Source organism: Penaeus japonicus, unplaced genomic scaffold (assembly GCF_977035675.1).
Source record: "Penaeus japonicus unplaced genomic scaffold, GWHDUDI00000001_assembly GWHDUDI00000008, whole genome shotgun sequence".
NCBI classification, from domain to species: domain Eukaryota; kingdom Metazoa; phylum Arthropoda; class Malacostraca; order Decapoda; family Penaeidae; genus Penaeus; species Penaeus japonicus.
In genome coordinates this window covers 1,903,447-1,930,442 of record NW_028234410.1, presented here as the reverse complement: position 1 = coordinate 1,930,442, position 26,996 = coordinate 1,903,447, and the positions used below count along the sequence as shown (strand labels likewise).

Below are 26,996 nucleotides of genomic sequence, written 5' to 3'. Positions count from 1 at the left end.
ACAAAGACAAGAGACAGAGACAAAGAAACAGAAAGAGACAGAGAGCCGAGCAAAGAAACGACAAACAAACCAAAACATTCAAGGCGGAACATACCCAAGTGCCTTACGAGAAGTGCAATAAAAAAATACCCAAGACAAGGAATAACACGAAAGACGGGAAACTAATCCTAGAGAGAGAGAGAGAGAGAGAGAGAGAGAGAGAGAGAGAGAGAGAGAGAGAGAGAGAGAGAGAGAGAGAGAGAGAGAGAGAGAGAGAGAGAGAGAGAGAGAGAGAGAGAGCGAAGGTTGATGATATCGACTGTGTCCTTAAAGAAGAAAGTTGTTCTTCCAGGCAAGGATGGGAAAATCGACTTGGTTTTTCCAATTATGGAGAGAAAGAGAGAAAGAGAGAGAGAGAGAGAGAGAGAGAGAGAGAGAGAGAGAGAGAGAGAGAGAGAGAGAGAGAGAGAGAGAGAGAGAGAGAGAGAGAGAGAGAGAGAGACTTTTTGACTTTGACGAGTATATTGAGAGAGAGAGAGAGAGAGAGAGAGAGAGAGAGAGAGAGAGAGAGAGAGAGAGAGAGAGAGAGAGAGAGAGAGAGAGAGAGAGAGAGAGAGAGAGAGACGGATGTACCAAACAATGACTTGTGTTTCATCAGTCTGGCCTCCTCGAGTAGCGTTTCACAATCCACAGTAATCTCAAAAGGTTAAGATTCTCAAGGCAGACTCCCGAGTCTGTGGTAACATCTTCTCGAGAGATAATCGACGGACGCCTAAAGAAGACAAAGAGGAGGAAGAGGAGGAAGAGGAAGAAGAAGAAGAAGAGGAAGAAGAAGAGGAAGAAGAGGAAGAGGAAGAGGAAGGAGGAGAAGAAGAAGAAGAAGAAGAAGAAGAGGAAGAAGAAGGTGGGAGAAAAGACTAATAACCATCATACCACTGATAATAATAATAATTGTAATGATGATGATGGTAATAATATCAATATTGATGCTAATAATAATAAAATTAGTAATGCTAATGATGTTGAAGATGAAGCTAATAACAATAACAATAACCATCAATAACAATAATGCGTTAGAGCCTAAGAAACAAAGAATCAAAAAAACAAAAAAAACGGAGAGCATTGAGAAAGCGTCGAGCAGGGAGGGAGCACACACAGGCCTCGCTTTCTGGTGGATCTACCACACAGAAACAACCACACACACCGTCCACCACCCGGCCCGCTCCCTCCCATATGGCGTGAGACTCTCGACTCGGCTCCTCCCGGATATCGCCCAAAAAGCCGGTGTCGGGGCTGGTTTACGAACCTATCTATACGCCGGCCATCATCTTACGACCTTCGAGGCGAGGCGCCCTCACTCCTGGTTTACTCCTACTTGGTTTGTCTCGCTCCTTTAGTACTTATTTGGTTCTCTCGTTCCTGGTTTACTCCTACTTGGTTCTCTCACTCCTGTTGTACTTATTTGGTTCTCTAGTTCATGTTTTGCCACTCGTACTTGGTTCTCTCATTCCTTTTGTACTTGTTTGGTTCTCTCACTCCTAGTATATTCCTATTTGGTTCTCTCATTCCTTTACTACTACTCCTACTTGGTTCTCTCACTCCTGTTGTACTCCTTTTTTGTTCTCTCACTCCTATTGTACTCCTTCTTGGTTCTCTTACTCCTTTACTACTCCTACTTGGTTCTCTCACTCCTGTTCTACTCCTACCTAGTTCTCACGTGACAGCGTTTTTTTCCAGCCTTTCTTGAGAACTGAGGCGGAATGTCTTTAAGAATTCATCTAGAACCAACAATAAGGAAAAAAAAAACAATAACAAACAGGGAATAGAGAGAGAGAGAGAGAAGAAAAAAAATACAAGCTACTGTGACGAGGCAGGGCGGAGTGATTCATCGGCGTACGACAACCGCGAGCTTCGTTAGCTTCGCCGCTGCCAACGTCACGATAACTGTCAGTCACGAAATCCTAAACCCCCTCCCCCCCTCCACCCTCCCTCATCACCCTCCACCCAACCACCCACATCCTCCTCTTCCCCTTCCAGAACAGCACGTTTGTTGCTCTGACGACGGCACATTCAACATCCAAACAACAAAATCACAGTGATGTTAATTAACAGCGAGAACACAACACCCCCACATCACGAAACACAAAGAGACACTTCACATCACGAAACACAAAGAGACACTTCACATCACGAAACACAAAGACACTTCCCGAGAGCCCAGTCACATCGGCAAGAGGAACCACAGCTCATCACACACTTGATATATAACTACGAATTCACATGATCCATAGATCACAAAGAACATGAATCACGTCTCATAAAGGACATGACCCACACCCTCGTCAAGGCCACGGACCACGCCTTGTGAAGGATGCAACCCGCGCCTGACAAAGGACATGAACGACGGACGTGGAGTGAGCCCCCCCTCGCCTCCCCTTCCCTTCCCCCATGTCCCTTTTCCTCCCTTCCCTTCCCTTCTATTCTCTCTCTCTCTCTCCCCCCCTCACTCTCTCTCCCTCACTCACTCTCTCTCTCTCTCTCTCTCTCTCTCTCTCTCTCTCTCTCTCTCTCTCTCTCTCTCTCTCTCTCTCTCACTCACTCACACACTCACACACTAATTTGCAATGCAGTCTAAAAGGCGAATCGGCAATGCAACGTGTGGCGGCACGTTATCTCATGCTCAGTCGCTGACTAAATTACCCCAAATGAGTCCTCTAGTTAACCACAGCCAACGTTGTACGAATACTTTTTCCACAAATGCAAATCCAGTATTCAAAATTTCGCGATGATTGCGGACTACTGCCGGAAGTCAGCTCTTCATTTAACCTATCAATTTTCCTTGCTGTGGAATCGCTTGCCCAACAGTTCTTTTCGAAAATCAGGAAAGTTTACGACCTCAAGTTATGTTCTATGTGGAACCCCTGCGCCCCTTCTATTCCATTTTTAAAAACTGGCTTGAACCGATATCTTTCAGAGATTCGTAAGGTTCCATTCAGTAATCACCGAGCGATAGTTCAGTGGTCGGTAATATTTGTGAATTTGCTAAACTAAGTGAATTCTGGGTGGCTGATCTGTGCACAGCTGTGAGTCCGGGTTGGCATATGTGAGGAATGCACAGCAAAAGCGTTTTCTATGAGGCGTCAACCGAGGCAAGAATTGTCTTAGGGGCAACTAAAATAAACTCGTCAAAACTCAACCATGCCTTAACAGAAAAGATTAGAAGAGGAAACTCTGATTTCCTAAGAAGAGAGACCCACCACTATTCCGTCCTTCATTCCCTGTATTTGCGTCCGGGAGCGGCTCACACGGGCACGTCAGGAATGTGGGCCCTCGACCAATCACAAGTGCCGGTTTCTGATCGCAGTTTCCCGAAAGTGTGACGTCATTGTTTCTCAGCCAATGAGGGCACTCTAATGCTTCGCACTCGGCACCGGTGTGGCCATTCACATCTTCCATCGGTCTTGACGTCACCGTGCAAACTGCATCAACCAAACGCCACCCACAGACACCGTTCCACACACAAAAAAAAATCTTTCTTTCATCCAAGATCCGCTTGAGAAACACAACTTATAATAACTTAACTGTACAATGGCCTCTATCTCGATGGCACAACACCGTCGACGAACCGAGGACTAAGTAACGTTAGAGTTATGAATGCAGATTAGCACATTCCACTAACGTGATGTCACAGGCACAGAAGGTCGTGAATGAAGCACAAATATAGAGCCACGCCCCCATCCTGTTCCATCCATTCATTCCCACTCACTGTGACGTCACTTCCGATAGCATGTGGATTGCATGATAGTTTTACCTAGAGCCTCATTGTTGCTGTACAGGAAATTGAGGGAATAAATTGTCTGATATTACCTCGAAGAAGAGCCATGGATTCCTTGTCACCCCACGGCAGAAAGTAGAAGCCGCCGCCGGACCACGTTTCCACGATAAATTCCTTCAGAAAATTACCCTCTGAAAATGGTCAACTGAAATGGACGACCCACTCTGCCATTACAACGAAGACCTTGGCAGCTGCAACGATCTCTCTCTCTCTCTCTCGTACTTCGTCTTTGAACTTGCGGCTTGGAATAGCATGATGGGCATTTTATTTCCTGCAACAGCTCACGAGAACACAATGACCATTTCAACTCTTTTTGACAATATCCCTGTTACAACGCGGTAACAAAATCAAAAAAGAAAGAGAATAAAAAAGAAAGCCTTCGAAATCTAGCTTAATCTCCAACACCCAACGCTAGCTCCGACCTAATCCAAAGCTGCTCTAAGAAATACCAATAGCTTCTTCATCCAATTTCTAATAAGTTCTGAGCCAATATCAATCGTGTCCTAGAAATATACACCACCCGAGCCGACCAATCAGGAAGAGACACATGATACCGAACGCCTTGCATGGACATTTCGATTCTTAATATGGTTATTCTGACGCTCCAAATCACCATGGTCCCACGTGCACGGCAGCCTAACAACTGTTGTTAGGAGATCAACTCTGCATCTGTAATTGACCGTATATCCCGTTGAGTCGAGGTAGCGATGATAAATATTTTTCCACCAGACGGCATCGCGCACCTGGCAACTCGCCACTGACAGCCAAGGCCGAGTTCTGGAAAGAGAAGAAAATCCCAGGTTAGAACTTCCTGAATTCGATGTTTTTTTTTTTAAGCGAAAAAAGGTTACAATTTTTTCCTTAAGGATAAGTGTTACATCAAAGAAAGATCATTACATGCTCAAAATGAGAGCGTGGATGTCTCACATGGTGGGGGAAAATCCAATATGTGTTGGCCATTCATCGAATCGCCAAACATACACAACTGTTTTGAATGTTGGTTGATTGCAATAGTTTACAGCTTCGGTTCGCATTCATCAAACGTCGGATCACTCCCATATTTGACTAAGAAAAGAGTTATTATAGAAATGGAGAGACGATATGGCATCACTCTAATGCTGGGTATGAAACCGCAGCGGCGTGCTCGAGTTGCCACATCCTCATTTTATCACCGGCAGCAATTTTGCAAGAACCTAACGCTCTGACTAAAAGATTATTTCTAAAACTCTAATAATACTACGTGAATGCACGGCGTGTAGGCGCTCCCCCAAACCCATTAGAAGATAGGAAAAGTCACAGAAGACATATAATATTTAAAGACGACCACGATGGCAGCACCGTTTGCCGCAGGAAGATATCTCGTCCCAAATTTTAAGCTTCGGTTTAGTTTATTCTCTCTCAAGCGCGATAAATGATATCGTTTAACTTTCATATAAACATTCTGACAGAGCATATCAATTACACGAACTAAACAAAAAAGCTAATGGAATGATACCCGTTGCGTTAGTAATTAAGGAAGACCAGAAACTTTGGCAGCCGACGCCTAGGGCGGTCGGCCGTCTAGACAGTGTGACGTCATCAACCGAGCTCAGACGGAACATACCGCGTTGCAGCAGTTTTTACTTGCTACTGACGTCTCCTCAACTAACTGTGTAAGTCATATGTGTCATAGAACTTCCTAAACTATTTAACGTATTGCCCTCGAGTCACGACTAATGAAAACTCGGGCCGAGGTTATTGGATATCGCCGCCTTTGAGTACGAGAGAGGATGTTTCCTTAATACAAGCGAGCAGATAGTCTCATCAATGGGGACTCGTGTGCGCGCATTTGGCCTTCCCAGTCATGTTGCCAGAATTTTGCTCCTACAGCCTGCTTATGCGGTGCAATGGAGGCGAGTAAAGCCGAGCACTTCGCCGGTTCAACCTAGGCTCCCAGACTCTTAGAAGTTCCTCGTCCTTGCTTCACCAGAGGCTCGACCTTAGCGGGGGAAACAAATGTCCCAAAAAACTCATCGGTGGCACTCGAAACGTCATGCCAGAGGTCTTTCCCCCACGAGAGACCTTGGCAACATTGCTCACAGGATCCCGGGAATGTTCTCTGGCAGATTTTATTTTCCCAATTTTCTCTTTCTCTCTCTCTCTCTCTCTCTCTCTCTCTCTCTCTCTCTCTCTCTCTCTCTCTCTCTCTCTCTCTCTCTCTCTCTCTCTCTCTCTCTCTCTCTCTTTTTAAACAGTCATTTTCCGTTACTTTCAAGCCGATCCATTTTGAGTGTTTTTAAACGGTCGAGACGGCGGTGCACAAAAGCCCGTAGCCATGATTTTCCGAACGCTGACTTTATGAACGAGTGAGAAAAAAAAAAGAGAACTCAAAATAGAAGGCAAGAAGGCTTGTGTAACCTATTTCCAACGAGAGGTGTCGGGTTTCCGGAGACGCTGTCCACGTAGGGAACACGACTTCTGAGAGAGAGTGAGAGAAAAAAAAAGAAAAAAAAAGGAACTCACGAGCTTGCTGCTGACAATGTTCCTCGCTCACTTACTCTTTTATTTTATTTTTTTGTTCCTTTTTTCTCTCGTGTGTACTCTGGAAATGGGTAAAAGTAGGGGGGGGGCATATACGTTACGTAATTCCTCCCATTTCCTACGAATGTCACCTTGTTGAGTCCCTTTCTCAATCAGATTCAATGATGGTCGTGTGGCGGTGGTCTTCTTATCAGAAATCAATAAGGGTGCGCATCGGCTAACAATTACACGAGATAAGAGAGATAACTGACTATTCTAAGAATCTTCTCAAGTCATTATCAGCTAAATTACCTCTCTCCCCCCACCACCACCACCTCTCCCTCCCACTCCCACTCCCTCCCTCTCCCTCCCTCTTCACCGAGCTTACAACTAGCTACTTTGATGAGTAAATGCACACATCCTTTCAGAGCTTGTTGTATATCACTACGATTTATGTGTGCGTCTGTTCTCTCCCTATTTGTCAGGGCTCTCACTTGATGTCGGTATTTCCTACTGCGGTGCTCTCTCGGCTGGGGTTTGGCGCTTCGTGTTTCTTCGTGTGAACGGGGGAAATGGGTAAACGCAGAGAAATATGGTCTTCTCCACACACACAAGCCCACGCACTCATACAAAAAAATACAAATACTAAAACACACGCGCGCGCGCGCACACACACACACACACACACACACACACACACACACACACACACACACACACACACACACACACACACACACACACACACACATATATTCATTCTCCTTTCCACCACGTGACTTATCCGGCTGTTTGCGCATTATGGGGTCGTTAGCGAATCACACTTTACCGATGAATTGCTCTTCGTGCTAGTTCAGTCTAATGGTGTCGCCGGAACCCGTTTCTAAGCCCGTTACTCGCCGACACTTATGAATGAGTGAGTATGTTACACCCTTGTGAATTCGCTTACTCAAAAAAAAAAAAAAAAAAAAAAAAAAAGAGAGTACAGACTGTATGCAATTGAGCGGATTCTTGAAAATTATGCTTAAAGCTTCAGCAAGTGGGTGCGCGTGTGTAGGTGATTTAAATAAACACCCCGCTTGATCACTTAGTTGAAAAGGGGTTAGGATTTAGTGTTTGAAAATAGTGTTCGAATTCTGTTCATTCTGTAAATGTCGTGAAACCACTGCTTAGTCATTCCGTGAGTACTAAATTTCCTTAATTGATCTGTCATGTCGATCCATATAGTTACTGAAAAGCCACAAATTTAAAAGCCATGAAACTTTTTTTTTTCTTGACTGAACGGCGTGTGTTTACTGCCCTTGAGGAATAAATACAAGTCGAGTATCAGTCACGGGCCGAACGAAAGGATGGGGTGATGAGGAAGATGAAAGAGAAAAGGGAGAGAGAGAAAAAAAGAAAAGAAGAGAAGAGAACGAATGCATCCTCTGGAAAGAGAAAAGGGAGAGAGAGAAAAAAAGAAAGAAAAAAGAAGAGAAGAGAACGAATGCATCCTCTGGAAAGAGAAAAGGGAGAGAGAGAAAAAAAGAAAGAAAAAAGAAGAGAAGAGAACGAATGCATCGCATCCTCTGGAAAGAGAAAAGGGAGAGAAAGAAAAAAAGAAAAAGAAGAGAACAAATGCATCTTCTGGAAAGAGAAAAGGGAGAGAAAAAAAGAAGAGAAGAGAACGAATGCATCGCATCCTCTGGCATTGAAGAATTTGCTGGCTTGAGGAGGCGACTTCCTCCTTGGTCAGTTCAGTGGAAGACGGACATCTTCCTCTCCTCCTCTCTCCTCTCCTGCGTTTCTCTTGCAACCTTCGCTTCCCCTCCTAGCCTCCTCCTAGTTATCTGCTTTTTTTCTCTTATCTTTTTTGTTTTCCACTTCTCCCCCTCCCTCTTTATTCTCTTAATCCTTGACCTTCTTAAATCTTACATTATCTCTCTCATGAAAACAGATAGAGTGACTATAATTATGTATCTATCCCCTTATGTCTACCAATTGAAAGCATATATTGTGCCTATAGCAGGAGAAGAAGAGAGGGGACAGAAGCGAGTAAAGACAGGTGGAAACGCAAAAGGGAAGAGAGAAAGCCTCGATAAAGGGAAGGAGAGAGAGAGAGGGAGTAAAGACAGGTGGAAATACAAAAAGATAAGAAGGAAAGCCTCGATAAAGGGAAGGAGAGAGAAAGAGAGAGAGGGAGTAAAGACAGGTGGAAATGCTAAAAGGAAGAAGGAAAGCCTCGATAAAGGGAAGTAGAGAGAGAGAGAGTAAAGACAGGTGGAAATGCAAAAGGAAAGAGAGAAAGCCTCGATAAAGGGAAGGAGAGAGAGAAAGAAAAGAGAGAGAGGGGGGGTCTCAGAGGAGCAGCCACCAGCGCCTCTATTGCGCATCGCTGCCCCACGTTGTCTGGCTGCGTCATCTGCCCAGTGTGAAGGGCGAACCAATTCTCAAACGTCACTTAAGTTGGGCCTCGTTACAGGGACACCTCATTTTTAAAAGGCCTCTCCAGCTGAGGGTTTACAGTACTGTGCCAGGTCATTAACGGTGGCTGTTACCCCAACCAGTGATGATGCATTACTTGGCGATAGATACAGCTTTCGTAAACGCTTTAGTTTTCTCAATCTTGTCCGGGCATCAAGGCCAGTCTCTACCCAAGCCCCTCCCCTGCTGTCCCTCCCTCCAACGCAAGACCGTGAAGCTTGAAATGACCCTTTTCATAAGAGTAGTATATCAGTACCAACCCTCCCTTCCACTCATGTCTTTATCAAGCTCATGAGAACATCATTTAGCACATCGTGATGCGTAGATGTCACACTTTTGGGGCTCCTGATGGACAACTCCCTTCAGAGGGATTGCTCATTAATAATCTATAACTCTCCTATACGTATAGCATAGTCCGGTTGCACAACAGGGTAGAACCCCCATCTTTAAGGGAAGGGGAGAGATGCTCCACTCACTCGCTGGACCACGGGAAGAAGCACATTAGCCCCCACCTCACGTGCACTGCAGCTGAATGCCTTATTATTCTTCTAAAACTGTTATTTGGCTTCTCAAATTTCATGCTGTTGCAAGTGACCCTCGGTTGTTCCTCGTCCTTCTAGCCTTCCATCGCATCTCTTTGCATCTGCAAGGTGACCCGGGCGATAAAGGTCGCAGTACACATGTCACACTGTTATATAAGTCTTCGTTATATAAGGGACCTCTTTTGATGTGACTCACGTCCCTGTTACGGAAGCGTCTCGACTGGTTTTCGTATTTGCGTGTGTGTGTGTGTCTCCCCGCATCTCCTCGTCCTCTCCCATTCCTCAAACTTCTTCTTCTTCTTCCTCCTCCTTTCTGTGTCTTCCCATGCCTTTCTGCCGGTAATTTGGCACGCTAGGCTAACAGCTCTATATTTAGGTCTGGTTGACTCAGTCTTTGTATCGGGTGACGCACGACGGAGGAAGGAAAGAAAGCAACGTAAAACCGAGGGTTAAATGAATGGAGAATTATTTCCAATGAAGATGGAAAAAAGAAAGAAGAATAAAGAGACATATAATAAAATAACAATTTGATTTGATGTAGACTCGGTTCATCTCTAATAGGAAACGGCCTATTGACTTGGATGATCAGATAGATTACCTAACCCTATTTTCAAGGGAACAAGGGGGGGTCGCCAGCCCTACGATTAAACGCTTCTTTGACAGGATTCAGTCGCCTCCTAAGGGCATTCTGAATCTTGTTACTAGAGCGTCTATTACCGAGCATCGCCTTAACATCGATTTTCCCATGTCAAAGCTGTTGCCGTGTGCCGCCGATAGGGCTAAGAAGAAGGGGCGGCTCTCTACCCTATATCCCCCCATCCCTCCCCACCCGTCCCTTCCCCCTGGCCTTCGCTTTCGACAGTGCCAGGGGCCGTGAATGGGATTTTAAGATAGCTTATCACATGAGGATACACCGCGCTACGATAAGATAAGAGCGTGATAATGCGAGGGATGCTCTGGGAAACACGGGGCTTTCTTCCTCCCTCACCTGGGACATGACTCACGGCCAAAGTGCTTCACATACTCATTCACTCAATCTCTATCTATCTATCTCTATCTATCTCATGTCATATCTCTCTCTCTCTGTCTGTCTGTCCCTCTCTCTCTCTCTCTCTCTCTCTCTCTCTCTCTATCTATCTATCTATATATATATATATATATATATATATATATATATATATATATATATCCTTATATATATCCTTCCTTTCCCTCCCCTCTCCCTCCCTATCCTTCATCCTTGTCACATTCCATCCCATCAAATTTGTCTCATTACCCGCTTTATCTCCCCCCCCCACCCCCCTCATTCCTGACCCTCTTTCTCCCAAGTCTTTATCTCATGGCCTAGTTACTCCCAGTACATGTGCTGAGTGAGATCTTGTGACAGGCCCGAGATAGCCACTAGGTCACACAGCTCCAATCCCTGACCGAGTAGCATGGGATTAGAAGCAGTTATTGGGAGGAACGCGAGCTTTATCTTATCGGCTCTCAAGTTTCACAACAATATTGTGCCATGCTCCCTCTGGCACACTTGTCGAGAGGGACAGGGGAAGGGGATGCGCAAGGGAGACAAAGGAAACGGTGTGTGTGTGTGTGTGTGTGTGTGTGTGTGTGTGTGTGTGTGTGTGTGTGTGTGTGTGTGTGTGTGTGTGTGTGTGTGTGTGTGTGTGTGTGTGTGTGTGTGTGTGTGTGCAGGCGGGTGAGTTCATGTGTTCTTTCGTGTTCTAGTAAAAGTAGTTAAAAGATTTAAAAAATAAATTCGAGCCTATTGTGAATGGTAATGAATGGTATTTGGCAAATCAACTGCTGGAGAGCCCTAACACCATCACTATTAAATTATAGTGATGACAATTGACAATGAAGTCAATTACCAAACATTTTGACGACCCAAAAAAATATGGCTCATCACCCACCAAACCCAACAACATCAAGAGGACACAAACTACAAACTCGCTATCCACACTCGACACAGCAATGAGCCACAAGAGAGTGATTTTCCACAGAGCATGGAAGAGGAAGAGGAGAAAGAGGAGGAGGAGGAGGAGGAGGATACACGTGGCTAAGCCTCGGCCTAAAAATAACACACTAGCCACAACCCTCCCTCCCTCCCTCCCTCCCTCCCTCCCTCCCTCCGCTAGTCTCCCCGTTCCTCGCCAAAGCTCTATAGCCAACTCTGGGAGGTGAGCGACCCCCTTTAGCCCTGCCATACATACATACATACATACACAGACAGCCTCGAGGAGCCGCGGGTTCAGTGATCTGGCAACTTTATTTTCTCGTGAATTAATCGGTTCGATGGAAGACGGTGGGTGGAGAGTAAGTAAGGAGGGATAGAGAGAATGGATGATAAAAGTAAGGATGTGGAAGGAGGGCGAGGATGTGGGGATTGGGGGGGGGGGAGGAGAATGATAAGAGCGAATGGGGTAGAAAGGATGGACAAAAGGGTGGAGGAGGAAGAGGAGAAGATAAAACGAAGGAGAAACATGGGGAGTATAAATATAAAAGGAGGGGGGACAAGGGGAGTAGAAGACATTTGATGAAGGCTGATGAGCGAGGACAGACAAATAAATGGATAGAAATAGATCTCAAGTGGTTACGAAAGATAACTACTAAAGAGGCCAAAGTTTTTTTTTTCCTTCTAATCTGAGGCAGTAACGGAATTATGAATTAAAAAGTCATCGAGAATAAACATGAGCGAGGTCTTGGAGCTAGCGAGGGCTGGGTGGGGGGAGTAGTAGTCAGGTATGAACACGGACCTAAAAATATCTTCCGATGCCCCCCCATGGGTCTACCTGACTCGGGAATTTCTCAAGATCTACGAGGGAGGCGTAAACATCACAGTTAGGAGCACGTCAGCTATGAAGGGGGAGCGAGGAACGAGGACGGGCATGGGCGGGGTAGGGTGGGGGGGTGGACTCTGACTGACTGACTGATTGATTTTGTGTGTGTGTGTGTGTGTGTGTGTGTGTGTGTGTGTGTGTGTGTGTGTGTGTGTGTGTGTGTGTGTGTGTGTGTGTGTGTGTGTGTGAGAGAGGGAGGGAGGGATCATGCACACCCTCTGCCAGGTGTGAGAGGGCAGTTCCAACCTGGCAGACAAGTGGAGCAGGTTGAGCCAGGAGGATGACTAACACAGCAGCCCCTCCCCTCTCCCTCTTTTCTCCTCCCCAACAACTAGGGGCGCTAAGAGGGCCCTTCCTTACACCGTCACGACGAGGCTCTCCCGGCCACGAAGGAGCGTCAGCCGTGGTGCCAGACGCCGAGACCGAGGCCGAGTGCCGTCGGTCTGTCTGTCTGTCCGTCTGTCTGGTCTCGCCCAACGACGGGAGAACTTGTCCTGTCGAGGTCCGTTGCCTCTGGCGTCTTTCGCTTTCTTGCCTTGCCCTTCTTCCTTGCTTGTACTTCGTCCTTCCTCCCTCCTCCTTCCCCCTTCCCCCTTCCCCCTTCCCTTGCAAGCGGAATCGTCGCTGCTGTTGTTGCTGTTGTTTCCCTCCTCGCCACGCGCGCTACATCAGGTACCTGACTCTTTTAAGTTCAAGTCGTAAGCACCTGCGCAGCACTGCGTCGCAAGGGGGTAGGTATACTCTCACACGTCGACGTCGTCCTCGAGGTCATGCTGCTGCTGTTGCTTCCGTCCAGATTGAGGGCGAGAGGAGAGTGCTCGCTGATCGATGTTGCTTTAGAACTTTACAAAAAAAAAAAAAAAAAAAAAAATCGATGTTGCTTCAAATCTTTACGAAAAATAATGATATCAAGGTCGGCACCGAAAGCAAGGGGACACGGAACGAAATCGGGAAGCTGCTGACTGGGATGACTAGATGCTTGGGATGCCCAACGCGTGGTATTAGGGGCAGCCGTGTCGAGAAGCAGTGGTGAGCAGGAACAGAGAAGAGACTAAGGGTACTGACTGGCCCACGGTGTATTTTTACCAAGGGGGGGGCGAACGGCTGTATCCGAAGCATGTGGCGGTCGGCTAAGGGGTCACGTTCTTCCCCGAAGAGACTCTACTAGGAAAGCCGTAGCCGATTATTGACAACGAGGTGATAGCCCCATACTAGCTTGTCTCTAGTAGCCTTTACCCTTCTTGGAAGAGGCAACACGTGTCACAGGAGTTCTCTCGTCGGTGGAATTGGTCTTGTGTTAGAGGGGAAATATTCAACACACGATCCTGAAGAACAGAGAGAGAGAGAGAGAGAGAGAGAGAGAGAGAGAGAGAGAGAGAGAGAGAGAGAGAGAGAGAGAGAGGGAGAGGGAGAGGGAGAGAGGGAGAGAGAGAGAGAGAGTGAGAGGGAGGGAGGGAGAGAGAGTAGGAGAAAGAGAGAGAGAGAGAGGAGAGAGAGAGGAGAAAGAGAGAGAAAGAGAGAGAGAGAGGAGAGAGAGAGAGAGAGAGAGAGAGAGAGAGAATGGGGGCTGGGGGGGGGGAGGGGGGCTCGTCCTCATCCCACACGGAATTCGAGAAGGCGTGGATTGAGCCGTCCACCAGGCAGGAGACGGGGAGATGTCGCCCTCCGTGTGACTCACCCGCCCGCTCTCCCGCACGCACGCACGCACGCACCGCCTTCGACCTCAAGTTCGCCACACACTCACCTGTGAAGAAAGAGAAATGAAAAATTAGTCACCATAAACATAAATCAATAAAGTCCAAAAAAAAAAAGAAAAGATACAAAATATAACTCTAATCACCGAAGGAATAATTTTCGGTAAACGAGAAAGAACACTAATTACTTCTTAGGATTGATTAAATGTGATACGAATTACATATGCTCCCGGTCTTGAGCTACCTTCTATTGGGAGAAACAAAGCAGAGAAGTGCTGAACAAACGCCATGTACCAATGTAAAATAAGTACCCATGCTATGTACTTTCATTTCAGTGCTTAGCGTCTCCTCCTCCCACGCCAGGCACACTGTGGTAGAATCGGTAAGCCTAAACACACACACACACGCGCGCGCGCTCGGCCTGCTCTATATAGGCCTCCAGAGCACTGACCCTCGGCAGCAGCTGAGGGGGAGAAGGGAGAAGGGGAAGGGCAGAATATCATGAGAGATCGAGCTGGCGCGTTCCCTACCCTTCCTCTTGCCGCAAAGACACGCGCCATTCACCCCCTCTTCCTCTTTCTCTTCCCTCTCTAATCTATCGGTTCGGCATTAGTTTCTGAACAATTTGTCGCGTCTGGTGTTCATTAGCTCATTTGGTTCATTTGGGGAAAAAAACAAACAAACGCGATACTGTATGTCAGGACTGTCTAAGAATAATTCCAAGGGACATTTCCCAAGATTCCTGCCGTCAGTGTCAATGAAACTGCCTCGCGCTTGACAAAATAGAAGTCAAACCAAGGAAGTGTTTGGCCGGGTAGGCGTAGACGGTGGCAGCCGGCCAGAGGAGGGGGGGAGGGAATGGGGGCTAGAGAGGGGAAGGGGAAGGGGCGTGTGGGAGGAGGGACACTGGAGGGAACGTATAGAGAAGAGAGAGGCAGAGGGCGATTCATAGAGGGAGGGGGGAGGGCGGAGGGCGTGGGGAACGGGCCGGGGGGGAGGGGGATGGTTGGGGGCGGAGGAGGGTAAAGGGAGGGGTAGAAGAAGTCACTGACCTGAAGGAGAGCCATTAGTACACCACTTGTCACCGGTCTGGCACTCTCTCTTCTCAACAAGCGGCATTCCCAAGTGTACTTTCTGGGTGCAAATAGGAGGAGGAAGAAGACGAGAGAGAGAGAGAGAGAGAGAGAGAGAGAGAGAGAGAGAGAGAGAGAGAGAGAGAGAGAGAGAGAGAGAGAGAGAGAGAGAGAGAGAGAGTAGAAAGAAAAGCAAGCAAGCAAGCAAACATAGTCAGAGAAAAATCCACCAAAAGGGGACATGACTTGTGGTTTTACTGCCTGACCTCACTCCCCTACCTCTCTACCTACCCAAACGCGTCGTATATTATCAAATACTATCTGTTTACCCGATAGGACGACCCTTCCCGATGTAGCTGACTTTCACAACAGACATCTGAGGTGAATGACCTCGCGGTGGCAGAACGACGGAAATACTTTGTAAAAACGAACAACTCTAAAGGTACTGATTGATAAAGGAGTGAGTGAGTGAGTGAGAGAGAGAGAGAGAGAGAGAGAGAGAGAGAGAGAGAGAGAGAGAGAGAGAGAGAGAGAGAGAGAGAGAGAGAGAGAGAGAGAGAGAGAGAGAGACAGACCCAGATAGCAACAGCTGGGGAGCGGAGTCAACCACCTACCTACCCATACATATCTACCCCTCCTCTCACCCCTGCCCCCCGCCCCCCCTTCTCCCACACCCTCCCTCCATCCCTCGCCTGTTTAATGCCACGTCATCTACATTTAGGCAAGTAACAGAACCCTTTCTCTCGGGCTCCTCATCCTTGTAAACTTCGACAGGGCGATGCTGTATCCCGAAGAGGACGTCGATGACCGAAGACGTACGTACGTCTCTGATCTGCCGTCGGGTGACAATAGCTGATCTTCTTTTATCAGTCTCATTATCTTAGCTATTCGATGCCACGATGTGTCTCCCGGTTGTTGGTTTGTTTCTTTTCAATTTAGTTTCTTTGTTGTTGTTGTTTTATAAGTATGTTTTATATAATAGTTCTGGTCACCTCTCCAATTGATAAGTAGGTTGAGGACGTCACCACCTCCGCTGGGACTTCCCCCAACTGGAGGTCTTTTACAGGATCTGCAACGCCGCGGCTGTGCTCACCGAGCCCGAGTTGCAACATGACGGGAGGGGGTCTAGGTGGGGGTAGGGGGGGGAGAGAGAGAGAAGGGAGGGGGGCGCAGGGGGGAGTCCGTCGAGCCGCTGATTTCGCAAGCTAAAGGTCTTTTTTTCGCTTTATTTGCATATTTATTTACGCCGATTTTTGCTACTGGACTCGCCTCGACTTGCGCACACTTCGCCGACCCGACCAGCCCGTCGAGCACAGCACAGGAGAAGAAGACTTACGTGTGTGAATCCTCGCCGACCAATGGGATGCAGAAAACAAAATGGCGGTCGGCGTGCATTCGCAAAGGCAGCGACATCGAGTTGAGTGTTGCCAGTGCATTTTGGGGGGAGAGTCAGGCGAATCTTATGCTCTGTATGGCCATTTTAGAGAGTGGGGAGCTCGCGTGGTCGTGGCCATGATAATTTGTGTCTAATCAAGCTGAACTTTCACTAAAGACGGGAATTCCAAATCATGGCAAGTAAAAGGAGACAGTACATCAACTTTCTACACCATATTGCGTTCTGTGATGAAGTTCTTTGACAGTAAAATCTCTTTTTTACAAGTTTGAAGCCTTCTTTGTCACATATTAGACAGTTCGCCGATTCACAAAGCAAATCCAGACTCGTAGTAGAGGCTATGTGTAAAATCACCAAATAGACCCTTTTAATAAGTGGCAAAAAAGAACATTTGTTTTGACAGCCTTACGAATTCATATCCTTGTACTTGATCTGTACTTAAGAAATGAACTTCCTGCTTGTAGTTTTCATCTCCCAAACTAGAGCTTTAGCGGAGCGAGCGCCTGTGATCAGCAGACAGAAATTCCAGGAGTCGGGTAATTATACTTTCCACCTCGACTCTGGGTTTTCACCACGCGGTTACACAACTCACTGAGGCACAACGAAGCCGCTTCCAGTCATGCTAAACGACACAAAAGCCCCTCTCGCAGATCGACCGCGACGCAGAGAACGAGGCGCCGGCTCCGAAATCATGCTGAGGATTTCATTTTTCTCTCTCGGAGTTGTAAAACGGCGAGAGGGCCAGCGGTTCGTTCGTTCGTCCGGTCGCGCCCCTTGATAAAAGGGGGGTCATCGCCCTCTAAGTGTTTTATTGGCCGCCGTCGGTAATGCGTTTTGTTTGTTTCACCGACGCGAGGGAACTGTCGTTGGGAGTCGCGGGGTCGAAGACATTTGCAGTCTCTTTTCTTCGACACTCTCAAAGGCTCTTGAGGATTTCGTCCGGCTCAGCTCGACGGTAATATTACTGGAGTATCCTCAATAGGACCGTTGGGGAAGCTGTTGCAATGAAGTGCTTGCAATATCGTCCCAAACTGACCCCGCTAATGCTTCGCTCTCTGTGTCGCTCGCCAAGTACCTCAGACATTTCGTAAATACTCTTCGGTTCGCAAACACAAGACTCACAGCATCGGAATCTTCTACTTCCAATGAGGAGACAAAATTCCCAAAAGCTTTCTTCTTCTTCTTCTTCTTCTTTTTCTTTTTTCCCCTGCTCTTGTCAAGCTACACAAAAATCTCGAAAGTTAAAACCGTTATGAGAACCTGTTAAAATAGCTTTAAAAGTTGAACCGGCGGCCGATGACGCAATGAGCAATACAAGATTAAATCATATTCTCAGATATGGAGTGAGAGCCTACTTTCTCCCGGAACGTTTAGCACCGCTGTCTCTGCCCATGAAGAAGCGGCCGCATTGGCTGACCTTAATCTGATCGACGTGTGCGTACTTGTTTATGAAAGGATAATTTCGAGCCTTTTTTTGCCTTTTTACCTTAGAGGGACGAGGTCATCGCCCTCCGAAATGGGTCGGCGGCAGTAACAGCTGGAATCCGAAGCCGGCCAACATTATTGGAGCAAATCAAATGACGTCAGTATACAGGTGGAGGAGGAGGAGGAGGAGGAGGACGTAGCCCTCTCGGCCCCTTTGGTTAGGCCTATGAGTAAGCATTCTGTAGATACAGCGAGGTCACTGGCCGTTATCGCTGCTCACGTGGACGCTCACTGATCGTCTTCTGTTGAGAAATAAGTACGGAGGAGGTGGAGGAGGAGGAGGAGGCAAAGGAAAAGAAGAAGAAGAAGGAGAAGAAGAAGAAGAAGAAGAAGGAAAAGAAAAAGAAAAAGGAGAAGAAGAAGAAGACCAATGATATAAGCCAATATTGGGTTCTGGACTTGTAACCAACCAACTGGGCCGGAGACTGGGCCTTACATTCATTTCCTCCAAAGCAAAAGAATCCGCCCAAAACCTCCTCTTAAACAAACAACCAGACCGCCACGGGGAAGTGTGACCTTGGATGGCGAATACTCCTGTGGCCACAAACCACGAGAAACCCCAAAGCCGGATACACAAGCTGGTTCCGAGGCTTCATCCCCGCGCCGACGTCCGTTTTCTGCTTCTTGGTTTTAAGGGTCGGGGGAGGTTTCACGTCGTAGGGGGAGGTTTCACGTCGTAGGGGGAGGTTTCACGTCGTCGGGGAGGTTTCACGAGGCAGTGGCTGTGGCGTTGTTATCTTTCCTCTTCGCACTAGTCTGGGAGGAATTGGGTGGTCGTATTTCTTTCCTCTTGAATACTTTGTAGGATGTGGGCGTAAGGTGTCTTTCGTTCTTTAAGTCAGCAAGAAGTGTATCCAGCTTTTTACTTTAACATCCATACATATGTAACGTATCTTCAAATGCATGTTCTTTGAGTCACGTTCTGCTGCTCATCTGTAACACTGTCTGTCATTCGCATGTCCAGTTCAAACTTATTGCCAAGTCCAGTTTCCTTTTTTTCTTTAAATCTCTCCGTATTTTCATTATAATTTTTGAACACTTCTCTTTTCAATCGGATTTGGACTCCGCTTTCCGGGGTAGACAAGCGTGTGTGCGTGTGTGTGTCTCTCTCTCTATCTCTGGCGTGATTCGTACTCGTCTAACTATTTCTTAAAGGGGAATGATAAGTACAAAGCGATAATAAACATCACACGAAGAGAGAAAAAGAAAAAAAAACAAAAAAACAAAATCGCATCACTCAATAGCGTTGTTTCACACGAACGCGGTCTTCGCACCTTCGAAAGATTGATTGATAGATCTCGCAGGAAAAACAAAAAGCAAAGTCCCTAAGGAGGGGAATGAATCAAGAAGGCAAGGCGTACTCTGAGGAGAGAGGCGACGACGAGGGCCAAAAGCGGCGCCAGCCAGAAGGAACCCGATCGCGAAATCTGGGAGGAGTCGCGTCGCGTCTTCCGTAGACCCTCCTTTTCTTCACGACGGCCGAAGGAGAGACACAGACGGGAGGGAGGATTCACGACGCGGAGCAGATACATGTCAGGATGTCTGGGGAGTAAAGGAGGATGGGGACTGGGAGGATAATGGAGCAGCAGCAGGAAGGAGGAGGAGAAAAAGAAGGAGGAGGAGGAGGAGGAACAGCAACAACAGTAGGAAGAGAAGTGGGAAGAGGAGGAGAATCAGCAGCAGGAGGAGGAGGAGTATCAGCAGGACCAGGAAGAGGAGGAGGAGGAGGAGGAGGAGAAGAGAGAGAGAGAGAGAGCAAGGGGCAGGGCAGGGAGAGGAAAAAGACGAGAAAGCGCGTGAGAAAATCCTGGAGATCCAGGGCTAGGTCCGGCGGCCGATGTAAGGTGAATGCGTGAGGAGCCGAGATCAATACACCCGTCTGGCTTGGGTCCTCCCCGCCTGGGTACGACCACCACCAGACGGCCACGGTTGGTGCTGCTGCTGCTGCTGCGGCTGCTGCTACTAGTGCCGCTGCTACAACAGCTCCGAATGTCACTTGCGGAGTCGGTTCTACGGCAGACAGAACCGTTGCTAATGCTTCTAGAACATGATTCCTTCTCACACAAAGTTATATCTTACTATCTGTCTACAGCTTATTGTTTCTTTCGCCGTCTGGTCTATCACTACTTTCTGCATTCACTTGGTTAATATTTATTATGGCTTTCGGAATGCTGAGCACATTTAAACTAATAATTTTCTCTTCTTCATTTGCATATCTTCACGTTATTCGAATTGATAAACCGACGCCATGATACCTTTGGCAAGGATATTACTTTGTGGTTAATACTTACTACTAAAACTCGAAATTAATGTCACATTCCGGCAACCGTGCACTGACTGAGCAATAAATATGCTGTTTCATGCAACTATAGCAAATTTAACCCAAGAGGTATTCGCTAACGAGAATGAAAACACAATGGGAATCACACACACACACACAGACACACACACACACACACACACACACACACAGACAGACAGACACACACACACACACACACACACACACACACACACACACACACACACACACACACACACACACACACACACACACACACACACACACACACACACACACACACACACAGAAGGCTTATCCATTACCATAATCTCCTTTGAAAAGCTATGTGGATCGATCGAGTTATTACCATATTAATGTAATGAGAGAAGCCGAAGCCAGTCAACCTAAGCCCTTACTAATGAGGCTAGACCTTTACGGCTTCAGGTTATAGACACTATCGGGTCTGATGGGGGAGGGGGAGGGGGAGAGGGGGAGGGGGAGAGGGCTATCTTTGGGTGTAGATAGTGTTACGTGGTGCTCTGACCTATGATGGCAACTGCTCGCAGCGTTAGCAACAGAACGGCGGCGATAGGAAGTGAGGACGACGGACCAAGATAGAGAGAGGGAGAGGGAGAGAGGGAGAGGGAGAGGGAGAGGGAGAGGGAGAAGGAGAGAAAGAGAGAGGGAGAGGGAAAACACAGCGTGGAGACTTCGGGTACACAGGCCATGTGCGGGCAGGGGAGCCAAGGGAGGGTTTGAGGGAGGGTTGAGGGAGGGAGTGGGGGGAGGGGGAGGGGGGGTACCTGCCCTCCAACCAGTGATAGCATTGATCGCCCAGAATCACAGGGGATGGTGGTATCGACAGCAACAAGCTAGCTCCTCCCCGCTTGGGTTCATATCGCCAGCCACGGGGAAGAGAGAAAAAAAGTGTGGAGTTGAAAACAGCGGTGGGGAGGGAGGGAGGAAGGGAGGTGGGGTTCTCAAGGGGGAAGGAGGAGGGGGAGGGGGAGAGCGGGCTGGAGGCATGAGGCGGGGGTACATAGGGAGGACCTTTAACCTCAAGCAGAGACTAATCATGCGAGGAAATTCCCAAAGGGGTCTTTTTCTTTCTTCTGCGTGACTTTCCAGAGCTCTCTCTCTCTCTCTCTCTCTCTCTCTCTCTCTCTCTCTCTCTCTCTCTCTCTCTCTCTCTCTCTCTCTCTCTCTCTCTCTCCGAAAGAACTTCAAACCCTACGCCACAAACTTGAACCTCTATTGAAAAGAAATTATTTTTGAGCCACGTTCACTAAGCCACGACTAGTGTCCCCTCCTCTCTCTCTTTTCTTGTAATATTTTCCTGAAACGGCAACTTCAAGGTCTCATGTCATAAAAAAAAAGAGTAATTGTACCCTTCGGGACCTAACCATACACGTAACACACCTCCGTCTTCCCGAACCCACAAAACGCGGAACTGCCGTAACTTGGCCGATGCAACAAGCACAAGCACAGCGGACAAGGGGTGCTGTGTCCCCTTCCCTCCCCCCCCTTTAATGCTATGCAACGGAAAAAAAAGGACCTCGCAGCTGTGACACCGGATCGAGATGTCACGGCACACGAACGAGACTGAATAAAACTAAATAATTCAAAGCTATGGCGACAAAAAGAGGATTACACTCAAGCAACGTCGAGTGGGTAGGAGGGGCGGGGGGCGGGGGACGGGGGGAAGGGGTTGCCATATTGATAATTCTCCTTATTTGAGTTTTTCTTCTTCTCTTTTTGAAGTTACCAGCTGCGGCAGGTGTGAAATGAGCCGAGCCAAGCCAGCTGTTTCGTGTGAGAAATAAAAGTTTAGAAAACCGTAGTTTTAATGCGACACTTTTCATTGCAATTTCAGTGGCCTAAACTGACGTTTTCGATCAAAATCTTGCAATACTAACAAATCCTCTTGATTAAACCTGCACATAAACGGGCGTGTGTGTGTGTGTGTGTGTGTGTGTGTGTGTGTGTGTGTGTGTGTGTGTGTGTGTGTGTGTGTGTGTGTGTGTGTGTGTGTGTGTGTGTGTGTGTGTGTGTGTGTGTGTGTGTACAGGTGTGTGTATGTGTGTGTGTGTGTGCAGGTGTGTACGCGCGGCCGTGTGCACGCGTGAGTGTGCGCGAATATGCGCGAGCGAGCGCCAGTCGTCAGGCGCGGCTGGGTCGCCGTCCAGTCTGTCAAGGCATTTACATAATCCCGCTTCCGGTAAGAGTTCCCACACCACGACGACACTCACGGGGGGTGGGGGAGAGGGGGAGGGAGGGGGGGGAGCGCACGGGAAGGAAGCACGAGGAAGAATCTAAGAAGGAAAAGGAGCAGCGGCAGGAGGAGCTGCAGGAAGGAAGGAAGGAAAGAGGGCGGCGCCGCAAGAGGGAGGAAGGCCCACTCCTGCAACTTCGGAAGAACGACGTGCAATGCCGATTTTCGAGACCATACGAACGTCTGCGTTCTCGAAAAAAAACTCATTAATTAATAATAAAAGCGATAAAAGCAGGAGATAGATGGGAGATGGGCGCGGTGTACGTGCAACGGGACACGTCAAGGGGGCGGGCGGTAGGCTCTTCAAGAAGCTGTGAGAGGAGTGGAGACAGGTGGTTAGGTGTGAATGAGGAGGAGGAGGAGGAGGAGGAAGAGGAGGAGGAGGAAGAGGAGGAGGAGGAGGAGGAGGAGGAGGAGGAGGAGGAGGAGGAAGAAGAAGAAGAAGGAGGAGAAGAAGAAGAAGAAGGAGAAGGAGGAAGAAGAAGAAGAAGAAGAAGAGAAGAAGAGAGGAGAAGAAGAAGAAGGAGGAGAGAAGAAGAAGAAGAAGAAGAAGAAGAAGAAGAAAAAGAAGAAGAATACTACTACGAAGAAGAAGAAGAAGAGGAGGAGGAGGAGAGAGAAGGAGAAGGAAGGAAGAGAAGGAGGAGAAGAAGAGAAAAGGAAGAGGAGGAGAAGAATGAAAAGAAGAAGAAGAAGAAGAAGAAGAAGGGAAAGGAGCATGAGAAAGAGAAAAGGAAGAAGGAGGAGGAAGACGAGGTGTAAGCCGCCGCCGCGCCGAGCGTGACTGTCCCCAACTGGAGGTCGAAAAGCCCCCCCCCCCTCCTTCCCCGCCCCGCCCCATCCCCCCCATCCCCTGCCCGGGCCAAGTAACCAGCAGCTGAACGTCTGAAGAAGCCTGGCGACTTCCGCGAGCTGCTGGCCACACCAGGCATTCACACGCCGAATCTGTCCCGACGAACCGCAATCCCACCGCCGCCACGGTCTTCCAACAACGAATGCTCTCTCGCTCGCTCTCTCATTCTCTTTCTCTCATTCTCTCTTTCATTCTCGCTCTCGCTCTCTCTCTCTTTCATTCTCTTTCTCTCTCTGTCTCTCTCTCTCTCTCTCTCTCTCTCTCTCTCTCTCTCTCTCTCTCTCTCTCTCTCTCTCTCTCTCTCTCTCTCTCTCTCTCTCTCTCTCTCTCTCTCCTATCTTTATCGGCGCCCCCTTCATTCATTCCCCGACGCAGTGGTATTCCACGCGCAATTACTCAGCTTGAACAGGTGAGTCCATCAGACGGGGACGCACCAGCAGCTTGGGAGAACCTCATTTTCATAGGAATCTAATTAGCGGTGAGAGTACCTGAGTAAGTCTAGAACTACTTGAATCATCCAGCTACGAAATGCAATCATAATGATTCTCTCTCTCTATTTTTTTTCTTTTTACATGAATAAATATATTGCTTTTAGCACCGATTTTTTTTTTTTTTTTTTTTTGCACGGATATACAACGCGGAAAAGAGGTTGAGAATCTGAACGAATGTCGAAAGATATATCAAGAAGAGTAAGGCATATCATACACACTCCACAGAGACTCATTATGGATAGATGGGGGGGAGGGAGGGGGAGGGAAAGGGAGGAGGGGGGTTAAGCGGGAGGAAACCGAGCCAATACACACACACATTGAATTTAATAAGCAAAGGTGACCCAAACAACTTGCTGTCGCAGTGAGGGAGTTGGCCTCGACAGGTGTTTAAGGGGACTGGCAAGAGAGCGCATAGCAACAGCTCTCCTACCACGGGAGGGGAGAGGGGAGAGGGGAGAGGGGGACAAAAGGAGGGGGAGGGGGAGAAAAAGAGGAGAGAGAGAGAGGGGAGAGGAGGGGGGACAGGGACGGGGGGAGGAGGGGGAGGAGTAAGGGGAGTGACGAGGTAGCGGAACACGCAAGATGAGGGTGGTTGGAAGATTTAGGAGAATGTGATCGAAATGGGAGTCGATTTTGAGACTTGTTGGTTGGTGCTCAAGAGGGTAGACTTGTCTTATGGCTGATTCTTGAGATTGGAAGATAAGGAAACAAATACTTAATGAGTAATCTGTGTGCGGCAGTAGGACTGAACGAACATGAATGAGTGTGTCTAGTAGATTCTCTCAATCTTTTTCTTAACCCCCTTCCTTCTCTCTCTCTCTCTCTCTCTCTCTCTCTCTCTCTCTCTCTCTCTCTCTCTCTCTCTCTCTCTCTCTCTCTCTCTCTCTCAATTAGCTAATCAATTGTAAGTCAATTTACAGAACAGATGATAGAGGGAAATGGTAGTTCTATATACCGCAGAGTTTTCACATTTCTCGAGAGACCTGGAGAAGTGACACTTACATTGAGTGATAGATGACTGTGTGTGTGTGTGTGTGTGTGTGTGTGTGTGTGTGTGTGTGTGTGTGTGTGTGTGTGTGTGTGTGTGTGTGTGTGTGTGTGTGTGTGTGTGTGTGTGTGTGTGTGTGTAAAATAAATGGATGATTACCTAAATGAGAGAGAGAGAGAGAGAGAGAGAGAGAGAGAGAGAGAGAGAGAGAGAGAGAGAGAGAGAGAGAGAGAGAGAGAGAGAGAGAGAGAGAGAGAGAGAGAAACGGAGCCAATCTGTTGTCACCTGAACTACCCGCCGCCGTCAGCTCAGCCGGTCACTTCCGGTCCAATACATCTTCAGCCTAGCGACTGCCTCTCCCAAGACGGGGAAAGATCGCACAGACAGACAGCGACAGTCCCCCCCCCTCCTCCTTCTCCTTCTCCTTCTCCTTCTCCTTCTCCTTCTCCTCCTCCTTCTCCTCCTCCTTCTCCTTCTCCTCCTCCTCCTCCTTCTCCTCCTCCTTCTCCTTCTCCTTCTCCTTCTCCTTCTCCTCCTCCTCCTCCTCCTCCTCCTCCTCCTCCTCCTTCTCCTTCTCCTTCTCCTTCTCCTTCTCCTTCTCCTTCCCCTTCCCCTTCCCCTTCCCCTTCCCCTTCCCCTCCTCCTCCTCCTCCTCCTCCTCCTCTCCCTGTCGCTCTCTATTTGCTCTCTAAACATAGCGTTTCCCAGCCAACGTGCCGCTTGTTGGTCGGTCGCCCCAGCGTCTGTGTTGTGCTATGGCCTCCTCGATGTATGCGACAGTGCACGCCAGTTTAGAAATACACTCGTGCTCAGCCTTGGACAGACGGCGAGACGGGGGACGGTGCGAGGGGGGGAGGGGGGAAGGGAGAAGGGGATGGGGAGGAGAGGGGGGTTGAATGGTCTGTGGGGGATGGGGGATAAGAGAGAGAGAGAGAGAGAGAGAGAGAGAGAGAGAGAGAGAGAGAGAGAGAGAGAGAGAGAGAGAGAGAGAGAGAGAGAGAGAGAGAGGGGTATGAACGAACGCAGAAAGTAAGACAAAAAGAATGAAAGGGTGGAAGAATGAAGGAAAAAAAAGGAATGAGAGAATCGGACAATAAATCTAGGGGATTTGCACGCCAGATTCCACGATGCGCCAAACTGACCCACTTTAACACTACGGCTGAACGCAGGCTGGAAGCCAAAAATCAACACATCCAAGTCACAACTGCCTATGCCTTTCTAAACGTCCATCATCAATAACTACAACTAAGCCCACGAATTTCTCTTCCTCTAAAAAAAAAAAAAAATAAAGTTAGCCCCTTTGCGCATTGCGGCCCTAGTAAGCACAGTTAGTCCTACGTACAAGTTAAAATAAAATCATTGCGAGTTTAGGCCCGCTTGGCCAGAACAAATGAGAGCGATTCTTACACCCCGGGATTTAGGCGTGGCATTCTGTCGACTTGTAAAAAACGGCGGTCGGGGGTCGCTCCACCTGTGGCCAGACCGTCGACTTTCCCGAGCTGAAGAGATCTATCTATCGAACTTTTATAAGGGCTACTATTCTCTTTCTCTCTTTCTCTCTCTCTCTCTCTCTCTCTCTCTCTCTCTCTCTCTCTCTCTCTCTCTCTCTCTCTCTCTCTCTCTCTCTCTCTCTCTCTCTCTCTCTCTCTCTCTTAGGCATGCAGCCCGTTCCTGACGGTGATGATAAGTATATAGGAGTAACTTTGCAGAAATTTGATCACTTTAGGTTTTTTTTGAAGTCGAGAAAGACTAGTTAAGGTTTCTTTCTGTCTCATCTGTGAAGTTCTATTCAAGGATAAAGATTTTTCCTTTCCACAGAGCTTTCTTCAGTTTAAACCGCCTCTTAATCGTCCACTTAGCAAGCTCTGTCTCTCTCTCTCTCCTTCCTTTCGTGGTGGCATCTGACTCTTCGACACACTTCAAGATTCTTCCTTTTCGGGAGTTTTCATTAGTCTCCACAAAAAAAAAAACTGACAAAACACCATAAAAAAAGAGATCTCCGAGCTAAGCAGAACGTAAAAATTTGAAGTCCAGAGAGATTTCACAATTCCACACTCGAAAAAAAGACACACACACTTCCGGGAGATCGAAAAATGTCTCGCTGGGTCCACATATGGAGAGTCAGAGACCATCAGAGATCAGAGTCCGCACAAGTCAAGTCTTTTTTTTTTTTTCCTCGTTTGCCGAAAAAGAGAAAGTCGAGACGGTATAGCATTATTGCGGTCATGGAAGAAGAAAAAGGTGTATGGGCAAATGTAGTCTAGAATGTTCTACTCACCTTGAGAGACTAGCCGGCCGGCAGCAG

At 47.9% G+C, this 26,996-nt stretch overlaps 1 long non-coding RNA gene across 1 annotated transcript in view; it reads right to left on the bottom strand.

Annotated features, from left to right (window-relative positions):
• Positions 1-1,793: 1,793 nt before the first annotated feature.
• LOC147471433 (uncharacterized) overlaps positions 1,794-26,996 on the bottom strand; it is a 31,268-nt gene continuing 6,065 nt past the window's right edge. Inside the window, exons 2-3 of the long non-coding RNA XR_015191201.1 lie at positions 26,970-26,996; positions 1,794-4,591 (exon numbers count right to left, since the gene is read on the bottom strand). The exon at positions 26,970-26,996 is cut by the window's right edge and continues 563 nt beyond it. This is a non-coding gene — a long non-coding RNA (uncharacterized LOC147471433). The remainder of the gene's footprint in view (positions 4,592-26,969) is intronic.